This window comes from Sceloporus undulatus, chromosome 2 (assembly GCF_019175285.1).
Source record: "Sceloporus undulatus isolate JIND9_A2432 ecotype Alabama chromosome 2, SceUnd_v1.1, whole genome shotgun sequence".
Taxonomy (NCBI): Eukaryota; Metazoa; Chordata; class Lepidosauria; order Squamata; family Phrynosomatidae; genus Sceloporus; species Sceloporus undulatus.
In genome coordinates this window covers 173600209-173624637 of record NC_056523.1, presented here as the reverse complement: position 1 = coordinate 173624637, position 24429 = coordinate 173600209, and the positions used below count along the sequence as shown (strand labels likewise).

General features: G+C 44.2%; 2 protein-coding genes across 5 annotated transcripts in view; one reads left to right on the top strand and one right to left on the bottom strand.

Annotated features, from left to right (window-relative positions):
* Positions 1 to 24429, bottom strand: part of ZNF385A (zinc finger protein 385A) — a 314317-nt gene that overhangs the window by 14917 nt on the left and 274971 nt on the right. The window lies entirely within an intron of this gene.
* LOC121921591 (TBC1 domain family member 15-like) overlaps positions 1 to 24429 on the top strand; it is a 722109-nt gene that overhangs the window by 498005 nt on the left and 199675 nt on the right. The window lies entirely within an intron of this gene.

The window sequence follows — 24429 nt, the reverse complement described above, 5'->3', positions numbered from 1 at the left end:
ACTTGAAGGCATACAACACATATATTTTCCCCCACCCCTCCTCTGCACCTCTAGCTCTTTTGAAACTAACCACTAGCTTCATGTTGGCCTGAAAGCCAAGTAATCTAATCCATAAGGATTGGAGGACCATTTCTGCCTCATCCAGACTCACAGTAGGCTGCACTGGCTCAGCTGGCAGCAACCAGGACTCACTTCCAGACTGACTCATTGTTGTTTGGCAATTCCTCCACCCCCAAAAGCAGCTTTCGCAAGCCAAAGGGCCCTCCAAGAATCTGTTTTCACTGTGTGTGTAACTTTTGTGATGTTGCAGAAGGTATTCCTTTCCACTCTGCATAAAGGAAGCTTCTTCTAAGTGACATGTGGCCCTGTGGTCATTTACAGGGCAGAGGTGAGCAATATTGCAATACTGTGTTCAGGTTTGGCCACCACAGTTCAGAAAGGATGTTGACAAGCTGGAGCATGTCCAGAGGAGAGCAACCAAAATGGTGAAGGATCTGGAAACTATGCAATATGAGGAGCGTCTTAGGGAGCTGGATATGTTTAGTCTGGGGAAGAGAAGGTCAAGAGATGATATGTTAGCCCTGTTTAAGAATTTGTAGGGGTGTCATACTGAGGATGGAGCAAGCTTATTTTCTTCTGCTCCAGAGACTAGGATAGGGAGCAGTGGATGCGATGCAAACTCCAGGAAAAGAGATTCCACCTCAACATTATGGGCCCATTCACACTGAAAAATAACCTGGTTTCCAAAACGGTGTAAATTGGGGATGTTCACACTTGTGCTGGTTTTCCTGGGGGTTGTTCACATTCACACTGTGTTTTACTGACCTAAATTTGGGGGGCCCCAGTGGACATCCCCCTTAACCCAGGATATTTTAAGACGGGGAAATCAGAGGTTATTTTTAAAAGAACCTTTTTTTTTTGCGGGAGCTGCCAATCAGAACATACCGATTTATTCCATTTGGAGCCCCTCTTCTTCCCTCCCAGCCACCTTTGATCAGGTCCTCCTTCCTCTTCCTCCCTCCCTGCCACCTCTAATAGGGTTCTTCTTCTCTTCCTCTCCCCAATTGCATCCTTCCTCCTCTTCCTCCCTCCCTGCCACCTCTGATAGGGTCCTTTTCCTCTTCCTCTCCCCAATCGCATCCTTCCTCCACTTCCTCCCTCCCTGCCACCTCCGATAGGGTCCTTCTCCTCTTCCCCTCCCCATCACATCCCTCCTCTTCCTCCCTCCCTGCCACTTCCAATCAGGGGATCAGCCTTCCTCCACTTGCACTCTTCCTCCTTTTCTTCGTCCTCATCTACCCCCGCTGCCGTGACTGCCAGGATTGAATCTCTCCATGGCATTTGTGAGAATCCAGGATAAAATGCCATAGAGAGATTCAATCATGGCAAATCAAATGCCATGGAGAGATTCGATCGTGGCAAATCCATGAAATAATGGGGTTATTTCTTTAGTGTGAAAGGAACCTAGAAAGAACTTCCTGACAATAATTGCTATTTTATAGTGGAACAAACTCCCTTGGAGTATGGTGGTTTTTAAACAGAGTCCGGATGGCCATCTGTTGAGGGTTCTATGACAGAGGGTTGGACAGGATGGCCCTTGTGATCTTCCAGTTCTATGATTGTAATGTCCAGCTGCAGTTCTGAAGCTTAGAGAAAAGAACTGACACTGCCCTCCCAGACCCACTGATGCCTTGTGGAGGGGATGGGAGAGAAGCCTTGCGTTATGCTCCACGAACTTGATGTAGCACTGTGGCCACTTGTTTTTATCTAAAAGCAGTTAAATATGACTTTGAAATTGGACATTTCAACCAGTACTGCAGTTTTTCATTTGTGTTACTAATTAATTTGAAAGAATAGTTCATTGATACAGAATCGTCTGAATGGAAAAGTTTTATTCAGTATTCCATTAAAGGTGTGGAATGAGCAATATAAGACAATGCCTTGATAAGAAATGACCCAGAAGAGTCTCCAACAATTTTCAAAAAATCTGAAGCCAGGGTAAGTATTATTTGTGCCTTTTACTGTATAAAATAACTATGCCTCCTCCTTCCCACTTTTAAAATAAAAATGTGTCTTCAGAAAGCAGAGCATACACGAATACAGCAGACTGATTTTCCTCAACCATATCCACAGATTCATGATCAAAACATGATTATTATTATTATTATTATTAAACTTTATTTCTATAGCGCTGTAATTATACACAGCTCTGTACAAAGTCGGTAAAATTAGGAGTAAATAAAAGCCTGCCCAAGGCGTACATTCTAAGATAATAGCAATTAAAAGAGGAATAGATAAAATTACCAGATAGAAAAAAAAAACCAGATTAAAAACATCAAATATCAAACAAATCACATGACATCAAATATTGTCAGACAGCCAGATGACAATCACAAATTCTCTGAGAACGCTTCCCTAAACAATATGGTTTTCAGCTCTGTCTTAAAGCTGGTTAGGGAAGTGATGAGCCGTGCATGCAGAGGAAGAAGGTTCCAGGAATGAGGGGCAGCAAGAGAGAAGGGACGGATCCGGGATGGGGCAGAGAAGATCCTGGGTTGGGAGAGGAGACTTTGGCTACCAGAGCGGAGAGTGCGAGTAGGGATGTAGGGAGAGAGAAGATCAGTTAAATAAAGAGGGGCCAGCCCATGCAGGGCTTTAAAGGTGAGTAGCAGAAGTTTGTACCTGATGCGGAAAGGAAAAGGGAGCCAGTGAAGGGAAGACAACAGAGGGGAGACATGATCATAACGGCGAGATTTAAGGCCCATTGCTTCCTAGCAGTCTCCACATAGAAATAATGCGGTTTGACATCATTTTAATTATTGCTACATCCTATGGAATCCCATGGCAGTTAATGAAGATTATCACATGGGGGACAGGATGTCATTGTCCCATCCCTGTCCCATCCTTCCCATGCAATCATGGGAGGACTTTCATATGACATTGTGCTTATCCGGACATTGTCCTGTTTGGAAAGTGCTAATGACAGTGATTGTGCAAAAGCTGTTCAAATTACATTGCACCGATCCTGACATTGTCCCATCACTGAAGTGGCATTGCCCTGGCATTTTGTATTTACCTCAGTTCATGTTAATGCTATGCCTCTTCAATGACAGGATAATGACAGGATCAGTGCTGTGATATGAAAGGCTTTTGCACCCTCCCCCCCCCAGAAAAAATAAGGATGGGAAAGCGATCCCATCCCTATCCTGTCTGAGTGTGATAAACTCCAAAGAGATGTTAAACTGCGTTAATTCTACAGAGTATAGAAATACTTACCACTTCCATGTGAACATTCATTTCTATATTTCTCTCTACTCATAGAAAGAAAACCATAGGAAAAGCAAGGCAGTGAGAACTAGGAATTTATCTTTCCTAAGCAGTAAATGCCAACAAAATTGAATTGATAGACCACTTGGCATATTTCAGATCTCAGTCCTGGCATTCAAAACAGGTTCTAGAGCTGAGTCCCATCTTAAAATTAAACCCTCATTGTGGGCCAAGATTATGGACTTTATGAAGCAATGCAAGTAAAGCAGTTATACTGCCTGCTAAAATGTTATTTTTAAAAAATGCAAATCCCACACCCAGGAGACACTGATTCTGTTCTCAGTACACAAATGCATATATTGTATATGCACTGGTGCGGCATAAATTATTCTACTGCCAAGATTGATTATTAAAAAAAAATATCAAGTAAATGTGAATGCAAAGATTGAAGAAGATAATGAAGAACAGAAATAAAAGTGATTTCCACTCATTATTATTAGAAAGAAATCATTTTTAGAAAGAAATACACTTTATTCTTCTTTTTCTGCCTTGCTGTTGTTGTGTGCCTTCAGGTTGTTTCTGACTTATAGTGACCCTAAGGTGAAGCTATTGTGGGGTTCTCCAGGCAAGATTTTGTTCAGTTTGCCTTGTTAGAATATAGGCTTCCCTGGGCATAAGGAGGCCCAAGAGCCCCTCAAGATCATGGCAAAACTGTCACAGTGATCCCTTAAAGGCATTAGGAGGGGGCAAAAATAATATTCATTTTTAAAAATGTAGCTTGTAGCCTGAATTTTCTCTGCCTGGATTAAATATACCTAAATGCTACCCACAGAAATGGCAAAACAAATGACCTGTGGGAAATTCCCCCTAGATCCTGTTCAGGCATTTTGAACAATTCTCCCTCTATAACAAGAAACAAAAAAGCACTTAGGGGGCAAAAGTTCTTTGGATGGCACAGTAAGCCTTAAATACTGCATTTTAGAAGCTTGTGTGCCAAATCTAAGAATGCATGGAAATTTGTATCACACAGAACATAGGATATAGTTACAGAAGTCTTATTCACACAAGACTTAAAGGATGGGAGGCAATTTTATGGTAGGTAGTGCCCATCTTGCTACATCCTTCAAACTCTAGTTGCAGAGTGTTTGTGGAGGTGCTGATGCTAGGTTGGCAGTGATTTTAATTAAGGATGCATCAACACTGCAGAAATAATCCAGTTTGACACCACTTTAACTGCTATGGCTCAACGCTATGGAATTTTGGGAGCTGTAGTTTAATTGTGGCACCAGAGCAGAACATATTTTAATGTGTGGCCTTCCTAGGGAGATGTGGACAGCTTCCTGATCCCTGCTGGTATGCACATTCAAAATAGCTTAACTCACATTAGTAGCCTTTTAACATACATTAACCACCTTATATTTATTATAAGGGATTTCCTCCAGCCTTTTTAATGGATTTTAATCAGATTTAGCCACTGTATGGAAATGTGGACCTCTGGGTTGTGCAGTTTAACTGGATGGAGAGTATAAGGACACAGTTTGCTGCACAGAGACTATGTCATTTCCCTAGCAAGCAATATCTATTCAGTCTTTCACATTCCAAGCCAGAAAATATTAAGGGAGATGCAGATTAAATTCAGTATCTGGAAGCTTTAATTTCAGTATCTGGAAGTACTTGAACTATGCCAAATGAAGCTAACACCAAATCACTGAAAGCAAAAATGCACTGAGTGGATATGAGAATGAGAAAATGAAGAAGTTCAAAGTATATAATGACAGCTGAAAACATCCTATTTGCATTATGATACATTATTTATTGTAAGCTGCTCTGAGACACTTTGAGAAAAGTGGGGCACAAGCATTTTTAAACTAAAAATATTTCCCAGACATCTCTTATTTTTTAATATTCAACCTTGACAGACTGCTGTTAAAGGCCGGCATCGGGGTGGAGTGGGGTGTGGCGTATGCACGATGCATGGTCTGACTCCGCTCTCATGCCAGTGTGATGCTATGTGCTCCACCACACGGCATCCTTTGATGCAGCACCAAAAGATCACCCAAAAGCCATGGCACCAGTGACTATGGTGCCCTTTCCACAGTGCAAAAAAGCTCCTTTTTGCACCGCGGAAAGGCCAGATCAGGGCTGCACCATGTAGTTGCTGTGGCCCTGATCTGGCACTTAGGAGCAGTCTGTTCAGCCTCCTTGTTTCCTAATTCTTTGGGGCAGGAAGGAGTGGGTACCAAACAATAATGATCATATCAGTATCAGGGCTGTGCATTAAATGTTTTGTAGCATCAGATCTGGTTACTTGTTTCCCATCCCTTTCCCCATCTTAGAGAACACATGCCTTTTGATCGTGATGGTTCACAGACATAATCGCCTTTTTTTTTCCAGCTGAAAATAGTGAGGAATATTTCTCCTTCATTCTCAGCCTATCAGGGATCACATAATAAACATGATGATCGCATGGTATAACAAGACCAATCATATTTAGTCATGCAGTCAGATCACTGAGGGTAATCAAAATCAACTATGAAGTGAAGGTAATTATATCAATTTACGTGGAACTAAGTAGGAGTGTTAGGACATCAACATTAGTGCCTCCTGCACTGGTTACATGTGATTCCAGTCAATGGACTCTCTGATTGCCTTAATTCTGAACAGCTAAACATCTCCACTCTGTTACAGTCTATGAAAAATCACTGAAAGAGGGTGGTTTTTTTTCTGCTACCAAAAAGCATTTGCAAAAGGCAGGTTGTACCTCCTTTCAGCTCAGTCCCAGATAAAGCATCAATTTTTTACCTTGTTTAATGGATAATCTCTATATGAACAATCCCTTTTGCTAAAAAGGACTTGGGGTTTGTCTACTCTGTAGACAAAAAAACCTCCCCCCCCCCAAAAAAACTGGAACAATAAGGTCACATGATTTTTGGCACTATCTGCTCCAGATTCGGGGTATCTTACCTTATCACAGGGTCTTGCCCTGATAAGCACTGAAATTTTAGTACCCGGGCCAGTTTCTAGCCTGAACAATGAGGTTTTTCTCTTCTCCCTTGGCAGCGACACTGCTGACAGCTTGCAATTGCTTGATTTTAAGGTCAGACAAGGCATCTAGATCACATGCTAGGTGCCTAATTTTCCTCAGAGCAACAGGCACACCAGTGGATCCAGCACTGCTGAGGGATGAGGACAGAAAAACGTCACTGTTAGGGCAGGGAACTAGCTCAGAAGTGGCAACAGGGGCAGAGGATCCAAGAAACACCTCACAAGGATAGTAAGATAGTGTAGACAACCTACTTGATGTCCCTCTAGAGAAAAAGGCATGTGGGATGGCTCCAGGACAGGTGCAGGTGCAGGAGAGGGTGGAAATCCATTTGGACTTTTGCCCGTGCTGTAGACTTAGCCCTTAAACAAATACAGTACTGTACTATTCCCTAGAAAGGCATCTGTATTCATAAGCAAACCTGTCCCTTCATCAGGGAAATATACAATGAAGATGCAGCCTCAGAGAGAAACCAGTTAAGATTGAAAAAAACAACTGAATTATTTGGCAAGAAATATTGGCTTCAATTAATGTCAATAAGTAGAACTTTACATGGAATAAAAGGAACCAATGATAAGCCATCACAGTGCAAGGATATACTGAAAAGAAGGATTAGGGGAGAGAGGGGGTTAATAGGAAAGGTTTATAAATTTGTTTTGGAAAAACAATTTGGTTATAAAGGAAGGATTGGAGTGTATTTGGGAGAAAGACCTAAAGATAAACACTGAAGATCTAACAGTTTGGCTATCTCAGATAGCTAAAATTAAAAATATAAAGATAAGAGAACAACAATTAAAGTTAATTAGCAAATGATATAAAACCCCACATCAGATAGCAATGATAAAACAAAAATCTTTCTCCAAATTGCTGGCATGGTAGTGGACAAAAAGCAACATATATTCATATGTGGTGGGAGTGCACCTATGTACAAATGTTTTAGTTAGATTATACAAGAGATAAACAGGATGATGGGGCAAAACTTTCAATTTGATAAGGAGGATTGTTTAACTGTGAATCTGAGAAAATTCAAACTAAATAAAAGAAGTTTACATAATAAAAAAATCTGTTAAGGCTGGCATATTCTTTAATAGCATTGGGATGGAAAAACAAACAATGTTGGAGGGGGAAACTGATCACATTATATTGCAGAATATCTTTTATTTGATTATTTAAGGGAGAGAAAAGGAAAATATAATGGTCAAATAAAGGAAATGATCTAGTGGGATAAATGGGGTTTATTGGATTGAAAAAGTTAAAGCTGAAAAGGGGTACAATGAAGTTAGAGAAATAATTAGTATGATATTCCACATTATGGGTACTGGGTACTAATTTACTTGGCCACAGCCATCGGGGGGAGGAGGGAGGGGAGGGAGGCAAAAGGTATGTGATGTAATAATGGTAATACCTAGTAAAGATTTATTACATATGTTTTATTATGGACCATAAAACTTATAAATAATTTTTAAAAAATGAAGATGCAGCCTCAGATCAATACCTGGATCAAAGAGTGCACCTTCAATATATCTGCCAATCTCTTGTGAATTTTCCCATGAAGATGGTGTATCTGACCAAGAACTACAATTCTCAGGGTTTTCTGTGAAAAGGGAATGCAAAGTACAGTAGGCTGTTGGTATCCGCTGGGGTCTGGTTTCAGGACCCCCCATGGATACCAAAATCTGTGGATGTACAAGTACCATTAAATACAATGGATAGTAAAATGGTGTCCCTTGGTTTATACAGTCAGCCCGCACCATACGTGGGCTTCCCTTCTGCAGCTTTCAGCATACACTGAAGCCGCGGTACAATTTAATGAATGGCACGTGCACCTGTGACACGTGCCCTGCACCGCATGCATGCACCCCATTGTTTTCAATGGGGCACGAGCATACACAGTTTCCCCCTTACTCGGGGGATCCGTTCTGGATCCCCTGCATAAGGGAAGGGTGGACTATATTTTTTTGAATATTTTCAAATCTTGGATGTTTGAGTCTGTGGATAAAAACATCTGTGGATATGGAGGCGCCGCGCAACTGTACTGTATTTCTGTTTTCTGAATTCTTAATCTACAGAGTATTCTGTTTAAAGTTGCCAAAATATAACAACGTAAAGTCTAAACATGGATCAAGGAAAGAATACTATTTTGCCTTTGCAAGAATTATCTTGCAAAAAAGAAAAGAGTCCCTTTATCTATTTGTTCTTTGCTTCCTTTTCCCTTCTTGGTTCTGGCTAAACTACACAGCACCACAGCAAAGAGCTAGTTTGAACTGTTTGTAAATTTCTGGGGAGTAGCTGAAGGGAGTTGCTACTTAAAAGCAGAAGTTTCTGTAAAAATTGATGGTAGGAGATGCTGTTTAGAGAAACCAACAGCCTACTAGAGTTGGCTGGGTATTCATCCCACCTCTCTCCCTTCCCACATACAAAACACACAGGAGGGAAACATAGTAGGTTCATCCATGCCATGATGAGATGAACTATGAACCACAGCTCCTCTCATTCTTTGTACCCAACCCTCAAGGAGGAACTTTGCCATTCTGTTTAATATTTTGGTCTCAGGTCCTGTGACCTGTATTTTTGCTTAATGAACTAGCTTTTTTAAAGCTGGAAAGGGGAAGATTCAATTGCCTCTCCATCCGTATGAGGACATTGCCCCTACAAATAACAATTCTGCCCCCACCCCATGAAATTTTCTTTCAGTTCCCAAATGTTTAGCACTGCAGAGAGCAGAATGCTGAAAATCATTCACAACTAGAACTCTTACATTTGCTGTGTTCATATTCCTTTGGTAACTTTGCCTGTCCCTTTGCTTCTATTTTTAAATGCTCAGTGGACATTTTAGGCTATTGCAATGCTAGAAATGTGGGGACTAAAGGAAAATTTCATTTTAGGGACAGGATTCTTATTTTTTTGGGGGGGGGGTGCACTCATTTTGCCCCCTTCATAGCTATGCACCTGCCTCAGTCCCTCCAAAACTTTGTACCACTGACCCTTAACAAAAATTACCAGGCTGCAAATTTTAACCTTGTTTCCTTACTAAAAGCATCTCATACCAGTGTTTTGAAAGACCGCCGCGCCCCCCCCCCCATTCTAAAGACAAATCCATCTGGATATTTAGAAAGGACTCAAGAGTACCATCAATGTTCATCTCTCTTCTCTTCCTGGCAGGATGCATAACAGGCAGTTAATAGCCAGCTGTGCAATCTCTGCATGGAAGAATTTCCTAATTTCAGAGCAAGGAGGGGAGGTTTCTGTTTTCACTGAGGGGCTCTTCTTACTTCCAAGTTTGGTTCACCACCACCAACAAAAAATGCTGTGTAAAAAAGGCTGTCAGGTCTCACAGAAACCTGCCATTATACGACATGCCCTCCTCCTTTGTTAATGCCTGTTCTGGAGGATCTAAAATTTTGCTACCCACCAGCCCCTGAAGGGTGAATACCAGGCAAAATAGTTTAGAAAAAAAGGCTATATAGTACAATATGACCTAGGAAAACAGATGATCATTCTGGTCCTTAAAAAAGAAGAAGAAGAAAGAATAAACTGAGATGTGGTGTTGGAGAAGATTGCTAAGGATACAGTTGACAGCCAAGAAGACAAACAAATGGGTCCTAGAACAGATCAATCCAGACCTCTCCCCGGAAGCCAAGATGATTAAACTGAGGCTGGCGTACTTTGCCACATCATGAGAAGGCTTGACTCACTAGAAAAGACAATAATGTAAGAAAAGATGGAAAGGAGTAGGAAGAGAGAAAGGTCGCATGCCAGGTGGATACAGTGGCATCACTATGGTTGGCACCACCTGGTGAGATAAATCATGGTGTCATTCCCCATGCCCTCCTCCCATACCATGCCATTCATACAGAATCCTTAGTAATGTTTTTTGTACTAATGTGACTCATGCACTGGAATTCCTGTATATCACTGAATGTCATGGCAATAGTTGTGATATAAACAACTAGCAAAATTAAAATTATACCTTTAAATTACAATATCATATGCACAACCTAAATATATCTATATGTACACAGTACAATGTGGTTAAAGTGAACATTTGGTAAGATGTGATGTTTTTCAAAGAAAAATTTAAAAGAAAATTGGACAAAACAACAACTTGAGGCCCCTCTTTTCCCCTCCCACTGAGCCTGATCTTACTCACCCCATCTCTTTCACTGAGCTCCAAGGTTTTAAAGGAATGAAGGCAAATGCCACAGCCCATTTCTGCCCAAAGGCAGATGTTTTGGGACCAGTGGTGTCACACACACACACCACATATCCTTTATGGATAGATGGGTAGACAGATTCAATGAAGGAGAGATCACAGCTGTGAGCCTGCAGGAACTGAGCAGAGCAGTTGAGGACAGAGGGTCTTGGAGGTGTCTTATTCATGGGATTGCCATGAGTTGAAGTCAACTCGAAGGCAGCTAATAACAATACCAAACCTCTGTCATCTCCTTCCCAGTTTATGGGGTGCTTTTAATCCTGCAATTGTCTTGCCTCCGACAAAACTTTACAAGGTGCCCAGGCATTGTCTTCCATTTATAATCTTCCTGAAGATTTCTCACTGATTTATCCCTCTTTTCTTTTCTCAGGAAAAAAAAAATACTGTTAAGGAGCAACATACAGAATGAGAGTATGATGCCTTTTGATCGGTAGCATTAGGAGCCCTTCTGTCTGAATGTACCCTTAGATGTGTTTGTGAATTTACAGCTACTTCTCAAAGTTTGTCACCTTGATATTCATGTGCTGGTTAAAAACCTGCAAGCTGTGAATGACGGCAGGCTTAACAACACTATGTTCAGAGGAAAAAACCCCAAAGCACAGCCTATATAAAATTTTTGGTCAAGCGACATGGAGAACATGATCCAATTGCAGAGGTTTTTGATGAGTCACCTGGAGTCCCTAAGCACTGAGCCTGCAAACTTCTAGCACAAAAAGAGGATTTAGCCTTACAGAGATGAAGTGTGACCTTGCATCTATAAATAGTACCTATTTCTCTTGTTAGTCCCAAGTAATTAAAAGCAACTTTGCTATGAAGATTAGCTCTCTGTTTCCACTTATAAGAGCAGACAAATGACCTCTTTAGATCATACCAAAGGTCAGTCAAGTGACGCATTCTGTCGCCAGTAGTGGCTGCTGCCATATGTTTTTGGGAAGCTCAAAGGCATAGGTGTGAGAGAGAAAACTCTTTGCCACTAACATCCACTAATGAGAATTTTTTTTTTTTCTTCCATCATGCTAGACTGAAAAAAGGACTCCCTTCACACATGTATTGACACTAAATCAACAATAAGAGATTGTGGAATGCATTCAAATCAGATTTTTAACCTCTTACATGCATGTACAATACTTTGAACTAAACTACAAGCTACATTGATCCAGATCAAGGACAGTGCATGGTATGGAGTGGTTTAAACTTTCTCATTATAATTTCCTTGTTCCACATGGAAACTCTTCTTAAAAAAAAAAAAAAAACCAAAACAAACAAACACCCTGAAACTTCTTCTACAGGCTTTTTTCCTTAACTGAATTTTTTAAAAATCCTAAACTTCATGATACATATAGAACATGGCCTTGTTGAATCAGACCAACAAGGTCCAAAACACACGACAGGAATAATTCAGTTTGAGACCTCCCTGGCTCAATGCTAAGGAATCCTGGGATTTGTAGTTTATTGTGGCACCAGAGCTCTCTGACAGAGAAGGCTAAATGTCTCACAAAACTACAGTTCCCAGAGCTCCCTAGCATTGAGCCAGGGCTGTTAAAGCGGTCTCAAAGTGGATTATTTCTGCAGTGTGTTGCAGACCCAAGTCAAACACCATTTTGTATTCACAGGAGTTGCCTAAGTATGTATAAGAAGTCTATTAAACAAGAAAACATATACAGCACATGAACAAAGACAAATAACCATGGTTTGGCAACCTATTACAGCTAGTAGTTCCTGAATGAACATAGAGGCTATTCGGTGCCTTTTAAAAGTCACCCAAAACTATGGTATTCCTAGCACCTTGTGACAGTAAATTCCATTAAGTCAACTGTGATTGTAAAGCAATGCTTTTTGTTGTTGTTGTTGCTTTTTCTGTTAATCCGCTACACTGAGTGAGCCAATGTACATTTAGCACTGTGGGAGAAATACCTTTCCCTATCTACTTTTTTGTGCCATACATATTTTTAAAAACCTTTACCTTGTATCCCCTAGAATCCACCCTAGTCCTATGCCCCAAATCCCTTACAATCACAAGAAAGCACTTTACACCAACTCAGATTAGTGGCTAGATTGTAACCAATACTGTCACCAGTGAATGGCATCAGCTCCTCAGGGTTCACAAACAGGAGTTTTTCCTAGCATGCTTGGGATTTAATCTGGGACATTTTTGTGTGCTTTGATCCTGAAATACAGCCCTTCCCCAATTTAAATGGCTACAGATACCCTCCAGATATTTTGGGCTGGAACTCCCACCAGACTTCCAGGTTACAGATTGGGGTAACTATAGCCCAAAATATCCAGAGGCCACCAGATTGCCCACCTCTGAGGCTTTCTTCCTAAGGAAAGCACTTAAGCCTCCTGTTTATTTTTGTTCCTCTTTTCTAGCACTATGATTTCCCCTTGAGATGGGGTGACCAGATGTTTACACAACAATCCAAGTGCAGCTGCACCATATGCTTATGTAAAGGCATTAGGGTGGTCACTGTCTTATTTTCAATGCCTTTGCCAATCATCTCTAGTGTGGGATTTGTTTGTTTCACAGCTGCTCTGTAATGCAGAGTGATCTATTGCAATATCAAAAACTCTTTCCAGTTAGTCAAGTTAATTCTTTGTGGGCATATATCTGAAGTTAGACTTAACTTGCCCCACCTACATCACTTTTTCATTTCTTGATACTGAACTGCCTTTGTCACTTTCTTGTGCCAAGCCACCATACTGAATCTTTGAAGGGCTGGCTCTTACCAGAAAGCATAGTGAAGTGACTGCTTTAGGCAGCAGACTTCATGTGTGATAAAACAGAATCACATGGTTATTTAATTTGTTGTTAGCGCTTTTTTTTAAAGTTACTATTCTACAGTGGCTACATTCTTTCTGGAGGGGCACTCTCCAGAAAGAAGGTGGTGCCAGAGGATTCCTGTTTAGCTCCTTGGCCGTTGGCTTGTAGAGTCCTTCAAGGTTCTGTCTTGTCTCCAGTGTTTATTAACATTTACATGAAACCACTTGAAGACGTTGTCTGGAGTTTTGGAGTAAGGTGTCATCTGTATTCTGATGATGCCCAGCTCTATCATTTTTTCCCACCTAATGCCAAGGAAGCTGTTCCTGTCCTAAACCTGTGTCTGGCAGCTATAGTGGACTGGATGAGGGCAAACAAACTGAAACTTAATGCAGACAAGGCAGAGGTGCTCCTGGTGACCCAAAAGACAGATTTGGGAACAGGGATTCAACCTATGTTAGATGGGGTTACACATTCCCTGAAAACTCACGTTCGTAGTCTGGGATACTTCTGGATTCAGCTCTGAGCCTGGAGTGCCAGATTTCAGCAGTGACCAGGAGTGCTTTTGTACAATTAAAAGCCAGTGTGCCAACTATGCCTGTTCCTGGAAAAGTCAGATCTAGCCATGGTAGTACAATCAGTCCTCAGTATCTGCAGGGGATCCATTCTGCATGCCCCCCCGACACCAAAATCCATGAATGCCCAAGTCCTGTTGTCCCTAATGGCAGCATGGCCATGTGGCCGCACCACCATTAAGGACAACTGAACTGAAGTCCTCCCTCCCTCCCTCCCTCTGAGGCTTCTGCCTGAGGCTTGGCTTCAGGGGTGCTTTGGAAGCAGAGGCGTCAGCAGGAGGGAGCCAGAGCTTCGGTCTCTGAGCCCCCCCCCCCCGCCCCGGCCCAATATCTGGGACAGAACCTCCAGGCTCCGAGACCCAAACCCTAGGCTTGGCACTGACTCCGGCTCCCTCTGGCTGACGGGGCTCCAGCTTCTGGCTCTGTACCGTCCCTGAAGCCAAGCCCATGGTAGAAGCCTTCGAGGGGGAGGGAGGCAGAGAGAGGAAGGAAGGAAGGAAGGAAGGAAGGAAGGAAGGAAGGAAGGACTTCATTCCAGTTGTCCCTAATGGTGGCGCAGCTGCATGCACAAAGCGGGCCTGCTGTCCACAGATGTTCAAATCTATGGATGGCAAATCCATGGATACTGAGGTCCCATTGTACATGCTTTGGTTACATCCTGTTTGGATTATTGAAAGGCATGCTATGTAAGGCTGCCTTTGAAAAGTGCTCAGAAACTTCTAGTGGTCCAAAGAGCCAGTAGAACTAAGTTGTTAACTGGAGCTGGCTACAGGGAGCATACAACTGCCTTGTTGCAACAGCTCCATTGGCTGTTGGTTTGTTTCTGAGCACAATTCAAAGTGCTGGTTTTGCCCTATAAAACTCTTTGCTTGGGTGCATGTTGTTTGAAGGACCATATCTCCCTTTATGAGCTTACTAGAGTGTTGAGATTGTGCAGAGGCCTTTCTCTGTGTCCCACCACCCTCTGTTGGAACAAGAGAAAGGGCTTTGTTGGTGGCTGCTGCCAGGCTCTGAAAGTCGCTCCCTAGAGAGGTCAGGATGGCCCCATCCCCGCTTTACTTTGGGCATCAAATAAAAACATTCTTGTGCCATCAGACTTTCAAACTGAGAAGAGCTAGACTGTAAATGCTGTGTAATTCATGTTTTAAGGTGTCTATAGATTTTTTTAAAATACATTTTAAAATACATTTTAAACAACGTGTAATTGTCTTAACTTTTTAAATTGTTTTTAAAATTTTATATTTAAACATTTTAATACTTTTGTATTGTTTTTAAATTTTATTGTTTTTAATTTGCTGTTTGCGGGGGGGGGTGTAAGTAAATCTATTATTATTATTATTATTATTATTATTAGAATTAACCTTATTCTGCATCAAATAAGACAGGTAGAAACAGAAACGGGATACGCCACTTGCAGATACATGGATAAGGTTGTTCTGTAAGCGTCAGCTAAGTAAAACTCTAGTGTCTTTGACTCTCTTCCAATGAGTTCAAAGTTACTCACAAAGTTCATAGAAATGAGGGTCATAGCTGTCCAGTGGGATCACAAGCTGTGGCCACCAAGTACAGCCAGGTTCTTGGGACAGGCCCAGAAATTGATGACCTGTAATACATTTTTGCTTTCAAAAGTGTTTCCTCTCAGTTCCCCATGACCTTGACTCTACACAGCCCTGTACATCCAGCCAAGCACAAGCAGCCCACTCAAAATGCTCTTTTGGCTGTATTTCCCCTGGTCACATCTCTCCTGCCAGCTGGGTTCCATCAGCAGGAAGAGAATGAGCCCAGACTTCCAGGACTTTCAGCTTTTAGCTTCCGTTGGGATTTCAGCCTCTCCTGTTGTGTCTCCGAGTTGAATGGCTGTGGGGTTTGCAAGCCTTGAAAAGGACAGTAAGAGGGACATTTTAAGGACAAGGGTGTTCTTTTCTGGGATAAGTGAAAGGGGGAAATCATCACCCTCTCTGATGCAGAGCAAGTTGTAGCCTTGATCAGAAAGGACAAAAAGTCAGATCTACAAACAAGGACACTTCTGCACAATTCAAAATGTTTCCACAAAACATTTGGTTTCCGACTCCAAATGTTAATGGGATCATAACGCCTGACTTCCCTCTAGGCTCTTCTTCCTTGGTTTCATATACCATTATGTTCCATTGCTCTGCAGGATCTGGAGAAAAGAGTTGAAGAACTTGATTCTTCAGCCAAAGCTCTTGGGTTAGTTCTACAAAACCTCTATTTGTACGCTTTTCTACCAGTCTTCCCAAATTTCAGAAAATAACAGAAAAGGGTGGGCTAGAAACTGCAGTGCAGTCTCCAACAGTGGCCTGTTCTATTCATGCACTGACAATGTGCCCCAAACCATACTCACATAATACTGTGTACGTGATCCACACTCTGAGCATTGTCACTGAGACTCAGCTGAAACAAAGGCTTTGAGGGGTGATTAAGCACTTCTTAAGACGTCTAGTAATTAATTTGTGGAATTTGCTGCCCTCAAATGTGCTGATGGCCAAAGGCTAAGATGACTTTAAAAGGGAATTAGGAAAATTGCTGGTGGCTGCAGAAATCTATCAGTAGCTGTATTGACATGATAACTAAGTGGAATTTCCAAGTTCTGAAGCACTATGTTCCTCAGTTTTCCGAGAGAATCTGAATAGCCCTGTTTAAAACGGTATGGATGCTTCTTCAGAACAAACAGAAGTAGGTACAACTTCCCATCAGTAACTTCTTCTGCCTTCCCCTCCTGTCCCCTGGACCAAAAAGTATGACTTGAGTCAAGCGGAAATGGCAAGTATTCTCATTCCACAGCAGAATTTTTCCCCATAGAGGACCAAGGCAACAAATCCTAGAATCACTGACAGGAAACAGACACTGCATATCCTTTTTACCACAGCAACACATCTCCTGGATATCCTCTCAATGGAAATGGTGGAGCCATTTTCTGACAGGCATAGTTGGGTTTGATATCTTACTCAGTCATGAAATCCACTGGGTGTAGTCTTAATCAGAAGGGACAAAAAGTCAGATCTACAAACAAGCAAGTTACACTCTCTCGGCTTTAGGAGAAGGCAATGGCAAACCTCCTCTGAACAAATCTTGCAAAACAAAACAAAACACAATCATGATAGGTTTGCCTTAGGGTTGCCATAACTTGGAAATGACTTGAAGGCACCCAACAACATAGCTCCTTATACCAGGATCCCCTTCACACCACATAGTTATAGTGATGATTCCAGTTTAAATGTCATGGCAACACCCTATGGAAACCAGGGAATGGCAGTGAGAGAAGGGGTCTTTAGAACGCCACACAATTCTCCTTGGTGCTTCTGACCAAACTATAAACCTCAGGAATCCACAGAAATCAGCTATAGCAGTGGGGGTGGAATCATAGTCTGTAACTATGTAATGTGAATAGGTCCTAGAAGTGAAACATGCCTGCAGAGTCTCCTGAGTTAAAAGAGAGCTGCCTGCTTTTCCCTTCCCCAAGCAGTGTGCTGTAAGCTGTAACAGTGCCATTGTTGCACTTATTTGCCTTGAAGCAGACAGCTATTATTACACTCACATTTGAACAATTAGAATCAGACTTTGCTGTTGACGGTTTCTGGGCTTGGGTAAGCGCTTGCTTGGACCAATTCAATGTAGCCCAGCCCAGACGAGATCAATGTGTCAACACAATAAACAGCATCTTGGCTAGGAGTCAGGCATGTACTCCAAATTATCTCCTCCTCTCCCTATTATTTCATTAACATCACCACAAAATTAAAATAGGAACAAAAGGCTTGAAAGTGAAGCATGCAGAGCCAAGGGCCCTGAGAGCCTAGCTTTCCAGTAAACAAGGTGCTTTGGCATGTGGCTGGGCTTTTGTTCAGATGGGAGGGTGAGAGTCACGTCCCAAATGCAAGGTCACCTGCACCTGGCCATTTCTCTGGACCATTTCTTCCATCAGAAACACAGTTCTGGTTTCAATATGGAAATTTCATAGTTGATCAATAAGACAAGGGAAGATGCCACTGATCCAGGGAATGGAGAGAGGTGCTGGGGGTCAAGCTTGAATGACCAGCTATGTAAAAGAAGGAAATCTGGCAGCTGCACTTTATAACACAGGGATGGACAAAGGAGGACCTGTGACTGCATGCCCTCCACGGATGTTTTGGAGTATTTTGTCCCCTCTAGACTCACCTTTTTGGGGGGCAAAAAAAGAGGCAAAAAGAAGAGAGGATGAAAAGGGGAGGGGATTATTTAAACAAACAAGTAAAAATAAAATAAAGTTGGTAAGGGTGGAATTGCTTCTATTGAAAGCCTGTTTTTTTTTGGGGGGGGGGGGGCTCAGCACTGTTTAACATGGGGAAAACAATCTTCCAAACCTGGAAGTGAATTTCTGGACATCTCTGGTATTTATTCCTTTATTTTGGAGGTATTTCTGACAGAAGCTCTCAGAGCAGAAAGCTGGCCTCCAGAATTAATGCAGTTGCCCACCCCTGCTCTAACACCACTGCAGCTCCACATCATGTGCCAAAATTCATCCTTCGACAGAACTGTTAAAAGTCTGGGAGCTGCACCTTCCTTGTAGGAATGGAGAGCAAGGGGTGAAGATCTCCCCACTACTTCTCAGGCAGTGAGGCTTCACATCCAACATCATCAAATTTCCCTCTTTTCAGCAACGATTTTCACTTTTTTGTGCAGAGAGAAACACTGAGGTCGAAGTCTCTCTCAGCCTCTACATGGGAAAAGGGTTAGGAATACATCATTGGAGTCTCGGTTGCACACAAAAATTGGACACCTAGGGCTCTTTCAGAATACTGAATTACAGTGCTATAATTCCACCTTAACTACTATGGATTTATCTTATGGAAACCTGGGGGTTTGTTATTTGGTTAGAGGTATCTGAGGAGCTGTCTGGCTGAGCAGCCTAAATTCTCCTCTATAAACTGCAAATCCCAGGATTCAATAAGATGTTGCCATGGCAGTTAAAGTGGCATCACAGTGCTATATCTGAAAGGGCCCCTGGTCCGTGAACTGGTCAGCATCACTGCTCATCTTTCTTACCAGTGAACAGAGATAAAGGAATGTTCCAAAGAATTGGCCAGCATTTGCAGGAGACACTCCTCCAAGCACTTGCTGAGTGGCCTGCCTATTTTACCTACTACTTATACTTCCATGAGCCAAAAGCTTCACCATCTGGCGTGCACCTCCCTCTGGCTATGACATCTGCTTTCCCTGGTTAAATCCTGCCTGGAAATCCTGGCTCTGGATTCCAGATGTGTAGAGCAGGATGTTGAAGCCAGTTCTGGGGTTGGGAAAGGGTTGCTGTTGAAAAACAACAGAAACACACACACACACGCTGAACCTAGTACTGCCCCTCTGTCTTTGGCTGGAGCCTGACATGGCCAAAGCCTTCTGTGGCATAAAGATAAATGACGGAGAAAATTACACCAGTACATCTGTGTGGATCACACTGCTGTCAAAGGTACAGGAACAGATCCAGAAACATCTCTCTCTCTCTCTCTTAATGACAATCCTCCATGGCTTTTTTTTCATACTCTTGTGAAGGCCAGGATGCCAGACAACCTATTGTCCCTGCCTCTTTTACCCATGAGCCTCAAATTTATTTCATAGCTGTGATTATAACCAGAAAACAAAGGGTTTGGCTTGTTGTAGCTGCTAGATTCCTAAGATACCCAGCTTTCATTTGTTTTTATTTGCATTTTTATTCTTTATGCTCTTCAGACTCTCTAAGAGAAAGTGTGTGTATGCACAGGCGATATGACAAAACCCTCCACCCCTAAAGCTCAGAATATGAGGACTTGCCAACCCGGCATGTGGTTTCCATTCACATACAAGCAAAGAAGAACCTTATTCTACTGGGCTTTTTCTATCCATTTTCTTCATGAAAAGGAGAAATGTAAAGTAGCAGAAACTAGATGGAAGGCTTCCTGTCCTGATGGCAGCCCTTTTCTTCCAGGGTGTTCCTTCTAAAGGTACTATACTAAAGCCATTTAAGAGTTAAGGGTCAGGTTTAGGGAAGTGATACTGGCAAAATGGAGGGAGTTCTGTGATGATACAGTGCAGTGGTGGCGAACCTATGGAACATGTACCAGAGAGGGCACTCAGAGTCCTCTCTGTGGGCACGTGTGCCATTGCGTTTGCCAGAGTTCATTACTAGAAAGTCAGAGGAACGTGGCACTTTGCCATAAATAAGTGGATTTTGGGTTGCAATTTGGGCACTTGTCTCTAAAAGGTTTGCCATCACTGATATAGTGTATCTGCAACTGTTCTGCACTAAACATGGAACCTCTGGTGTCCTCTTCAACAGCCTGATCATTCCAATTTCATTTAAAACTCACACCAGGTTTCAAGTCCTGATGTTTGTGGAGATAAGCTAGAAAAAGTGAAGGCAGTTACAGTATTGGCCCAGTCTCAAAAGCCAGAAAAGAGCTGAGCAGGATTTCCAGTGGTCAAAAGAATCAAGTAACAGTATTTTACTATGATCCCTGTTCCTCATTTGTGGCTAACCTGCAAGGAGTATTTTTTTTTTGGGGGGGGGGGTGCCTTTCTTATAGAATCATATGTTGGGACTTAAGGAATCATAAGACCACAAGGGCCACCTACTTCACCCCTTTGCAATGAAGGAAATGGACAGGTTGCTTACCTGTAACAGTATTTCTTCGAGTGGTCATCTGCGAATACATACAAATGGGTTTTACTGCGCCTGCGCAGTGCTGCTCGGAACCTACTGGAATCACTGGGCAGAGTTAACTCTGCAACATATTGAAACTTTTTGGCGGTAACCCCGCCCATCCGTTATAAGGCCCCTGCCTTCCCGCTCTTTCCCCAGTTCCGCAATTTTTCCGCCAAGCAGGCGATGGAAGAGCCAATGAGAGCAGGACACTGAGGGGACGGACGGGTGGGATTTGTATGTATTCGCAGATGACCACTCGAAGAAATACTGTTACAGGTAAGCAACCTGTCCTTCTTCTTCGTGGTCTCTGCGAATCATACAAATGGGTTTAGACTGACAAGCTTAGGTATGCGGCGGAGGGAGTGTCCTGAGACCATAGCTATGGTGAACCAAAGGTATATTTATTACAATAAAACACCTTGAACCATAAGAGTCAGTCTTTTTGTTCATGCACAGATCACATAGCAATAACCTTGCTAAACCTGAGAAGGGAACAGAGGTCATGCAAGACCGATCCCATAGAATTTGTGCAAACCAACATTCAACAAAATGTAAACAGTATCAACTGTACAAGAGCAATGAAATGCAAACATCAGCAGTGCAATTAATGCAACCCTGAAACCAACACAGCCCTCCCGAAAGCTGCGTCTCGGATGGCTCTGGTGTCCAACCTATAGTGTTTTATAAAAGTCAGAGGTTGGGACCAGACAGCAGCCTTGCAGACATCCTCCAAGGGGATTCCCGACAGGAATGCAGAGGATGCTGCCATTGACCTCGTGGAATGGGACCGAACCCTGCCAGGGAGAGGCTTGCCTAACAGTTCATAGCAGAGGTGGATGGTACCAGCCACCCACTTGGACAACCTCTGCGCAGACACAGGCAGCCCTTTCTTCGGTTCCGAGTAGCATTGGAAAGGTCTCTCGGACCGACTGGAGGCAGCAGTTCTGTCCAGGTAAAATGCCAGTGCTCTCCTGACATCAAGAGAGTGTAGGCGTCGCTCCTCATTCGACGTCGGGTTGGATGCGAGGGTGGGCAACACAATGTCCTGGCACATGTGGAAAGCAGACACCACCTTCGGCAAGAAGGAGATGTCCGTGCGGAGGACCACCTTGTCCCTGTGAAACCTCAGGAATGGCTGGTCCCTCCGCAAAGCACAGAGTTCGCCCGCACGGCGGGCAGAGGTGATGGCCACAAGAAAGGCGGTTTTCCAAGTCACAAGTCTCAAGTCCGCTGTGGCCATCGGTTCAAAGGGCTTGGATTGGAGGGCGGACAGTACCGACTCCAAACTCCAAGCCGGTGTTGGTACCGACACAGGAGGGTAAAGATTGGCACAACCTTTCAGAAACCCTTTCACCAAGGGATCTTTAAAGAAAGAAACCTTCCCCCCAAACTGATATTTTGCACAGATGGCGGACAGGTAGCATTTAATGGACGTGAGGGAGAGCCCTCCATCCAAAAGCGCCATCAAAAACTCCAGCACCACTGGAGTGGACACCTGTGTAGGAGACAAGCCCTTCTGGTCAAGGAAGCGGCAAAACCTCCTCCACTTCAGGGCGTATGACCGCTGGGTAGAAGGCTTCCTTGCAGCCAGGATCACCGTCCTTACCGGCTCCGGCAAGGTAGTCAGGGCTGAATCCTCCAGGCTACCAGCGGCAGGTTCTCGATGTCGGGGTGGAGAATCCGTCCGTCCCGGATCGACAGCAGGTCCGGGCGAGGCTCGAGGCGAAAGAAGCACCTTTTGGAGAGATGCAGAAGGGAAGCGAACCAAGGCTGTCTCGGCCACCATGGCGTGATCAGGATCGCGTCTGTATGGTCTAACATCATCTTGGAGACCACCCTGATGATGAGAGGGAAGGGGGGAAAGGCGTAAAGGAGCTCCCCCGACCACAGGAAGGCGAATGCGTCTCCGAGGGATCCGGTCATTGGCCTCCTGGAGCAGAACTGGGGACAGTGGCTGTTCCAGTCGGTAGCGAAGAGGTCGATCTGGGGGGTTCCCCACCTGTCGAACAAGACGCTGACCGTTTCCGGATGGAGCCTCCATTCGTGGCATACCGAGGGCGATCTGCTCAGGCGGTCTGCCAAGTCGTTGTCCTCCCCTGGGAGGTGGATCGCTTGAAGAAGAACCTGTCTCTGTATGCACCAGTCCCAGATGCGCAGGGTAATCTCGAGGAGGGTCCTCGACTTGGTGCCACCTTGTTTGTTGATGTAATACATCACGGTGGTGTTGTCTGTCCTCAAGAGCACCACCCTGCCTGTCACAGCGGATTCGAAAGCTCTCAGAGCCTTCTCGACCGCGAGCATCTCGAGGGCATTGATGTGGAGGAGATTGTCCGAGTCTGACTATTTGTCTTTGACAACTAGGTCGAGGAGATGGGCGCCCCAGCCTTCTAGGGAAGCATCGGTTGTCAATGTCACCTGCGGTTGCGGTTGGTGAAAGGGCATCCCCGCGCGCACGTTGTGTTCGTCCAGCCACCAGTTCAGGGAGGTGGCTACCGGTCTCGGTACCATTAACCATTTGGACGGGGAATCCTCCATCGGGGAGAAGACCGACAGAAACCAAGCTTGGAGTGGGCGCAGGCGAAGTCTCGACCACGGTGTCACGAAGGTTGTTGATGCCATGTGACCCAGGGCGATCTGGACGTCCCTGGCCCTCACTCTTCTGTGGGAGATGCAAGGCCTCAGTGATGCAACCAGTGCTTGGAAGCGGTCTGCAGGAAGGAAGGCGGAGCATCTTTCGGAATCGAGGATGGCTCCGATGAATTTGACCTGTCTGGACGGAGTGAAATGGGACTTTTCTTTGTTGATCACCAGTCCGAGAGAGTCCAGCAGCCGGGTGGCGAATGAAATTGCCTCCTGGAGGTCCTGTTGGGAGTCTGCGACAAACAGCCAGTCGTCTAAATAAGGGAAGACTCTGTAGCCCCTCTTGTGGAGGTATGCTACCACCGGGGCCATGCACTTTGTGAAGACCCGTGGGGCTGTGGCAAGGCCGAACGGAAGCACATTGTAGTGGTATGCGTCGGAGCCGACGGCGAAGGCGAGGAATCTCCGGTGGGACTCCCGAATTCCGATGTGGAAGTAGGCGTCCTTCAGATCGACCGTCGCAAACCACAGGCCCTGGTGGAGGAGAGGTAAAATAGAGGCCAGGGTTACCATACGAAACCGGCGGTATTGGAGGAAGAGGTTTAAGTATCTCAAGTCCAGGATTGGTCTAATGCCCCCGTCGGCTTTTGGTACCGTGAAGTACCTGGAGAAAAAGGCCGTATGGAAGGAATCAGGGGATAGTGGGGAAATAGCCCCCTTGTCCATCAAAGCGCGCACTTCGTCGAGAAGGGTGTCCGAGGGTGGGGTGGAAATGAAAGCTCCGGTGGGCGGGAGCTCTTCGAACTCGAGGGTATAGCCCCTATGGACGATGTTTAGCACCCAAGAGTCGGCGGAGATGGAAGCCCATATGTTGACAAAGGGCTTAAGGATGTCCAAAAAGCATCTAGGGGAGGCGAAGTGCGCGGGAAGGTTTCATGCCCTCTTTTTGGACTGGTCAGGGTCCTGTCGTCGGTTCCTACGGTACCGAGAAGACTGATTGTGACGGCCCGAGGATGACGGGGACTGGGATGGGTATCTCTGGCGCTGGGAGCCCTGTTGGTGAAACTGCCAGTCCTGGTAGGAAGACCTGTTGAATTGGCCCTGTTGTTGTTGCCAAGGGCGAAACCTCTTACGGAAGGGAGCCGGGGCAGGGGCAGACATACCATGCTTCCTCGCCGCCGCCTTCAGTCTGAATTTCCGGTTTAGCTTGTCGTCCGTCTCGGCATGGAAGAGGCCCGAATCATCTATCGGCATGTCCTCGATGGTAGACCTAACGTTGGCGTTAAGGTCTGATCCCCGCAACCAGGCGTGTCTCCTTAG